Below are 7,236 nucleotides of genomic sequence, written 5' to 3' on the forward strand. Positions count from 1 at the left end.
CCAGTAGTGTGAGTGGCGATACTGGGAGCATAGTGGAAGGGTGGGTTGGAAAGGGGGAACCAATTACAAGGATCCACATGTGACCTCCTCCCTGGGCGATGGACAACAGAAAAGTGGGTGAAGGCAGACGTCAGACAGGGCAAGATATGACAAAAAAATTTATAAATTATCAAGGGTTCATGAGGAAGTGGGGAGCGAGGAGAGAGAGTAAAAAATGAGGAGCTGATGCCAGGGGCTTAAGTGGAGAACAAATGTTTTGAGAATGATGAGGGCAATGAATGTACAAATGTGCTTTACACAATTGATATATAAATAGCGTGTGATAAGAGTTGTATGAGTCCCTAGTAAAACAGTTAAAAATGTATTTTTCTTATAAAAAGAGAAATTAAAATTTTGAAATCTATATGTACACAATATTGATATTTGTGACATGAAGATTAATTTAATTATAGTCACAAATGGAAACTAGATTAACTTCAAGCTTCAAATCTTAATGGATGTTCAAAATAGTTCACCATGACGTCTGCATTGAGAGTCAGCCCAGAGAGTTCCATGAAGGTAGATGAGTATGATCCTTCACATTGCTCAGCTTGTTCTATGCCCACCTCTAGACTTTATTTGTATTCTGCACATTCACCTCCTAGCAATGAAGCTCGTCACCTGGTTTTTAAAGGGCCATTTAGAAGTGTCTCAGTTATCTTGTACTGCTGTAAAAAAAAAAAAATGCATGGGTAACTTTAAGAACAAAATTTTATTTCCTCAGTTTGAGAAGTTAGAAGTTCAAATTCAAGGCACCAACTAAAGCAAAAAGTTTTCTCTCTTTGTCAGCTCTGGGGGAAGGTGTTTTTTTTCAGCTTCTGTTCCTGTGCTCCTTGGTGGTCTTCACTTGGCATGGTATCTACCCTCCCCACCTCTCCTCCCTTGCTCCAGGGTCTAATATGCATTTTTCATATCTTAAAAAATGATTGACTCAGGGCTTGGTGCCCTAACAGACTAGACTGGAAAATACTCCTAAAGGGCAACAAAGAGTCCTTGAACTAACTACAAGCTTTTCTTTCTTGTTATTGTGTTGTGTTTTGTGTATGTTTTGTGTGTGTGTGTGTGTGTGTGTGTGTGTGTCATTGGCTTGTTGTTTTCTTTTGTTGCTTGGTTTTGCCCTGTCTTGTTTTTGTGCATGTTACTATCTCTGCAGGTCTGTCTAAATAAGATAGGCTGGATGAACAATCTGGAGGAGAAAACAAACAGGACCAACAGTTCCAAGGGCACATGGGAGAGGGGCAGGTGGGGGGAAAGGAAGTAATGTTAACAAACCCAGAGACAAGGGAACAACAAGTGATCCAAATTGGTGGTGAAGAAGGTATCAGAGGCCTGGTAGGGTGTGACCAAGGGTAATGTAACCGAGAGGGATTACTGAAACCCTAATGAAGGCTGAATATGATAGTGGGACAAGACGAAAGCAAAAGGAAATAGAGGAAAGAGTTAGGAGGTAAAGAGCATTTATAGAGGTCTAAATAAAGACATGTAAATATGTAAATATATTTATATATGATGGGAAATAGATCTGTGCATATATGTATAGGTTTATTATTAAGGTAGCAGATGGACATTGGGTCTCCACTCAAGTACTCCCTCAATGCAAGAATACTTTGTTCTATTAAACTGGCATTCCATGATGCTCACCTTCCCGACACAATCACTGAAGACAAAGTGGGTGCATAAGCAAATGTTAAGAAAACTGATGGTGCCCAGCTATCAAAAGATACAGCATCTGGGATCTTAAAGGCTTAAAGGTAGACAAGCGGCCCTCTAGCTGAGAAGCAACAAAGCCCACATAGAAGAAGCACACCAGCCTGTGCGATCTCGAGGTGTCGAAGGGATCAGGTATCAGGCATCATCAGAATAAAAAAATCTCATATAATTGTGACTGAGGGGGAGGGCGGACTGGGGACCCAAAGCTCGTTTGTAGGCCAGTGGACATCTCCTTACAGAAGGGTCTTGGGGAGGCAACGACAAGCCAGTAAGGGTGCAGTGTAGCAATGATGAAATATACAACTTTCTTTTAGTTCCTAAATCCTTCCTCCCCCGCCAACTATCATGATCCCAATTCTACCTTACAAGTCTGGCTAGACCAGAGGATGTACACCGGTACAGATAGGAACCAGAAACACAGGGAATCCAGGGCGGATGATCCCTTCAAGACCAGTGGAGAGAGTGGGGATACCAGGAAGGTGGAGGGAGGGTGGGATGGAAAGGGGGAATCGATTACAAGGATCTACATATAACCTCCTCCCTGGGGGATGGACAACAGAAAAATAGGTGAAGGGAGATGTCGAACAGTGCAAGATATGACAAAATAATAATTTATAAATTATTTTAAATTATGATAAAATTAAAATGTAATTTGAAGAAAAAAATTGACTTAATCAAACATAAGAAATGGATGGCATTGACAATCACTACTGAACATATGCTCAAGTAAGGACTCAACAGTTGAATGTTGATTAAAAGGTGTGAGATACTTAGAACAGAATTTCAATTCTTATCAGAAAGTAGATTTACTAACCACATAGAATCCCCATTCTACTGTGTGGAAACAATTTGTAAGTCTTGAATGTTAACTGTCCTCTTTAAGCAATAAGCCACCTTATTTAATAAAGAACATTCACCTTGAATACTTACTGAGCTCTTCTGAAGAATTATCAATTTGATGAAATGGCTATTGAGGGGCAGTGTCTATGTAACTCTAGTGAAAGTCCCACAGGTGTTACATGTGTAACTGTGGTGTAAGTGTGGCAAGACAGGGAAAATGGTGACGTGGATGGGATGCCTGTAAGCACAGTCAATACCCTGGTCCTCTAAAAACTGTTGAATGGTTTTGTTTCCCACAAAAAGAAAGTGAGTGAAAAAAAAGAAAGTGATGGATTTAAAGCACACTGACAATGTCTTGTTAACACAAGAAAACTCTGTACCCAAAAGGAAGTAGATCTGCCTATCTTTGGAAGGCACAACTCAGCTGTCACAGAAGGACATGTGAACCAGTAATAATTACTTAGTTTCCTTTTCAAATTGACCAAATCAAAGGAACCACACAATGCTTTGCACAAGCTCAAAATGCTTTCCTCACACTGTTTTTCAGAGAGAAAAAAACCTTTACAGCAGTTATTCATTCTCAATGTTTAAAGAAAAAAGGTGGTACCCAAAAAAGGGAGCTGGTGAGTTTAAAAATCAAGTGTCAACAGCAAAAGCTTACAGAGCCACAGGATGGGCCCCCACTTCAGAAGTGAGATCAGGAGTAAGAACAAGACACTGAAGGAAGGAAGGAAGACTTAGCTAAAGCTCACCAACCTGGTTGTTAACCCAACCACTGCTGTCTAGTAAATTCTGACTCAGAGAAACCTGTAACTCATTCCATTCTGAATCACAGTGACCCTCAAGGACAGAACAGAACTGCCCCTGTGGGTTTCCAAGGTGTAAATCTTTACAGGAGCAGAAAACCTTACACTTCTCCCCTCAGAAAGACTAGACATTTCAACCTGCTGACCTTTCGGTTAGCAGCCCAACTTACTGTGCCACCAGGGGTTCCTTAAGAGACCCCACAGAACAAAGTAAAACTGCCCCAGAGTAGTTCCAACAGTGTTATCGTATGGGAAGGTGACCATTGTGGGCTAAGTGTTGGGCAGATAGCCACAAGGTCACTGATTCAAACCTACCAGCCACTCCTCCAGAAGAGATGAGTTTTACAATCTCAGAAACCCTAAAGAGCAGTTCTAAGGTCCGATGAGTTAGAATGGACTCCATGGCAGGTTGGCTTGAGGAGGTCACCAGGTCTTTTCTCCCATGGAGCAGGCATTCAAACCTCTGACTTTTCAGTCAGCAGCTGAGAGCTTAACATTGGTATGTCCTCAGGGCACTTTTGTTGTTGGTAGTTACCATCAATTCTGACTCAAATATAAGAAAAGCTTGGTGCCATCTTCATTGTCAGCAAAGAATACAAAATGACTTTTAAACATGCAATGCACTTAAAATTTTTGGTAATTTTACCAGGTTAAAAAAAATGCTGGAATGACAAATATCTGAATAAATAACTTTAAAAACCAAGTGAAACAGAGTGGGAAAATAATATTAAGATATTCCCCCAATATTTTCTAACATTAGTATGTGTTTCATTACAAAGTAGACAGAAGGGCAGCTCATTTGGCTCCCATAACTTAATGAAAAAAGCATCCCTTAAGAACATGCTGGGCCTTCCACTTCAACTCGACAATCAGCTGCTTATTTATTATTGATGAGACTGGCCAGACAACAAAAATGCCCAGGACAAACTATTAGTAAATTTAACTGTGTGAACAGCACTTATACTACTTTTTAAATTAAAAAATAAATATATAAGCAAAAAATTAAAAACTGGTATCCTGTTTTATCAGTCTCTAAAGAATATATACTTTGAATACATACAATTCTCAAAAGCCTGAATCACCAATGAATGAACTGAAAATTTCAAGTTTTTGAGCTACCGTATGGGGGTCAGAGAGACTTTAGGGTGGACGTAGGCGGCCTTGGTGGCATACTGATTATCGGATGGGTTGACAGCTGCAAGGTCAGCACTTTCACCAGCTCCCAGAGCAAAAGATGGGGCTTTCTACTCCCACAGAGTTCCAGTCTCCAAAACTCAAGAGACAGTTGCTCCCTGACCTATCGGACTTCCATGAATCAGCATCGATTCAATGGCAGGGAGTTCGGTGGTGGATTTTCTTTGCTTTGGGCAGATGCAAGCTCTGATACTTAATTATCTGTGTGCCTACCTGTTACACCTCAATTTCTTCATCTGCTCAAAAATAATAGCTTCATTATTTTAAAACTAAATTTGAAAGACAAGCCATCACGGAGGTAAAACAACAATACTTCACTGGGAAAAGAAGTCGTGTGAACCATCACACCATACAAAAACCATTTAAAAGACATCCCCAGCGGGTACTAGAGAGCAGGGTAAAACAAACTTGCAAGGAAAGGTACCCTCTCTACACACAGTACGCATGGAGTTTCTTACTTAGCAACTCTAGTGTTGTCTACCAAACACCCAGCCTGTCATAGTTAGAGCATGACAACTGTTCACGCTTAATCCATGTGCTCAGCTTGGACTCGGGGCTGATTTATAAAAATAGCCGCTGCTGCTCTTTGAATCTCTTTGAGCTGATGACTGGACAGAGTTGTTACCCTATAGGCCCAGAGCAGCTGTATTGCTTCGCCACACCCATTTCACTGTCTGCTCTGCCAGGCGGCCGGCAAACGCACCCCCACCCCCACCCCATCTCTGCAGCATACTATTCTCCCTCTTCCTGGGCTGAGTGAGCAAATTACAAGCACAAAAATCCCCTGATGCAATGCCACAACCATCCCTGGGAAAGAGCAGAGGCAGATGCCAAAAGCACAGCAGCAGGGAAATGGGCGGGAGGCACACAGGCACACGCACGCACGCACGCACGCGCGCGCAGGGCAAAAACCACTGCAGAACTATGCAGCCAAGGAGAGAGAAGGGAGAAGCCTTGGGGAGCAATAGTGTAACCGGACCAGGGTGAGCAGAGGAGAAGGCGGGCGGAGGGTGGGTGGGCGTCCAACCGAAAGCTGGGTAACGCTCATCTTCCACAGGAGCACGTTTCATCCCCCTCGCCGGAGTCCTGAAACGTAAACCTGAAGGTAGTCACTGCCTCCTCCCCAAGTGATTGTGTGCGTTCCTGGATAGAAACAATGCCCCCAAAAAACATTCTCCCAAAGAGCAAAACTGTTGACTCCTTCCTCCACTAACTAAAATGGAGCTTATAGAAAACACTGCCAGCGGAGACCCCATGTGCTAAACCGCAATCTGTTTCTGGCTCGCGTTTCCAACGACCCTTCCTAGTCCGCAGTCTCCTGTCCCACCTTCAATACGACCCCGCCTCACTGCCACAGCCAGACACACAGTCCAAACAGTGCCGGAGCCCCAGGGAGCGCGCCCTAGACCGTGGAGCCCGGGGCCGGGCGGGTCCCAGACCACCCCTTGGCCCCACCCATAATCCCTGACTGGACAATCTCTTCAGGCGCATCCAGGCCCCATGTCAACTAACCCCGAAAGCCGAAAAAGTATGGAACCCTGAGTGGTCTATCCGACACCACGAAGCCCCACCCAGGCCTCCAGACTTCTCCATGCACCCGACCCCAACCCCGGTGTGGAGCCCCATCCCGCAGGACGCCACTCGGTCCTACGGCCCCAACCCGCGAGGCCGGGCCACTCCACGGTCTGCTCGGTGCTTCTCCCAGCCCCCAGCACGCGCCCCGAAGACTCCAAAAGTCACGCCCGCAAGCCCCGCACCCGACGCCCCCACACGCTGCAGGTCCGCGGCCACCGCCCTTCTCCGCGTCGGGCCGGCCCTGTGCGGTCCAGGGCGGCCGTGGGGCGCGCCTCAGGCAGCCCGGGGGGGGGGGGGGTAGCTCGCCCCTCCAGCAGGGCCGTGCCTGCGGATGTACTCACCCGCCGCCGCCGAACGGGAGGCAGAAAAAGTACAAGGGAACCGGGAACGAGTCGGGAGGAGCTGCGAGTCGCCGAGCGCAGTCGGAAGGAGCCCGGAGCCAGAGAGCTAGCCTGAGGGGCGGGGCGCAGGGAGGTGGCCGCTTCCTCCTCGCCCTCTTGAGGGCCGGCGCGAGGGAGGAGCGCCGCTGCCGCCTACCCAGCGGGCGCTGCCGCTCTGGCCAATCAGCGCGGCGAGGGGGCGGGCAGAAGGCCCGCAGCCGACCAATTCGCGCCAGTCTTTCCACCTGGTCCTCGCTTCAGAAGCAGCACGAGCTGGGGGCCGTTGGCGATGAGGTCCGCGTGAGCTCTCCGGACTCCTGCCCACGAACCCTGCAGCGAGCAGCAGGCCGGCTGGCCCCATCCGCGGTTCTGGGAGAGTCGTCGCTTCCTTCGAGAGCCTGGGTGCCTAGATTGAGGAGGTGGCGGGCCCGCGCGGCGGGAGCCGGGCCCGCGCGCCTGGGCCCGGGTCTCTGGCCGTCGGAGCCTGCGGCTCTGTGACGTCACAGGGGCGTGACAGGGGTCGCGGACCCGGGGCTCGCTGGGAGGAACCCGGAGGACAACACCCGCGGTGGGTCCTCTCCAGCGCTGCGCAACCTTGCGCCTCCCGTGGGTGGTGAGCACCTGAAACGTGGCCGGTGCAAGTTAAGATGCGCCTGAAGTGTAGTATGCACACGCCGGATGCCGAGATTTAC

At 47.5% G+C, this 7,236-nt stretch overlaps 1 protein-coding gene across 1 annotated transcript in view; it reads right to left on the minus strand.

Annotated features, from left to right (window-relative positions):
* The window catches only part of MAP4 (microtubule associated protein 4), a 204,927-nt gene extending 198,290 nt beyond the window's left edge, over nucleotides 1–6,637 (minus strand). The window contains exon 1 of the mRNA XM_075547269.1: nucleotides 6,506–6,637. The gene's annotated coding sequence lies outside the window, so the exon portion shown is untranslated. The remainder of the gene's footprint in view (nucleotides 1–6,505) is intronic.
* Nucleotides 6,638–7,236: the final 599 nt, after the last annotated feature.

Source organism: Tenrec ecaudatus, chromosome 4 (genome assembly GCF_050624435.1).
Source record: "Tenrec ecaudatus isolate mTenEca1 chromosome 4, mTenEca1.hap1, whole genome shotgun sequence".
Taxonomy (NCBI): domain Eukaryota; kingdom Metazoa; phylum Chordata; class Mammalia; order Afrosoricida; family Tenrecidae; genus Tenrec; species Tenrec ecaudatus.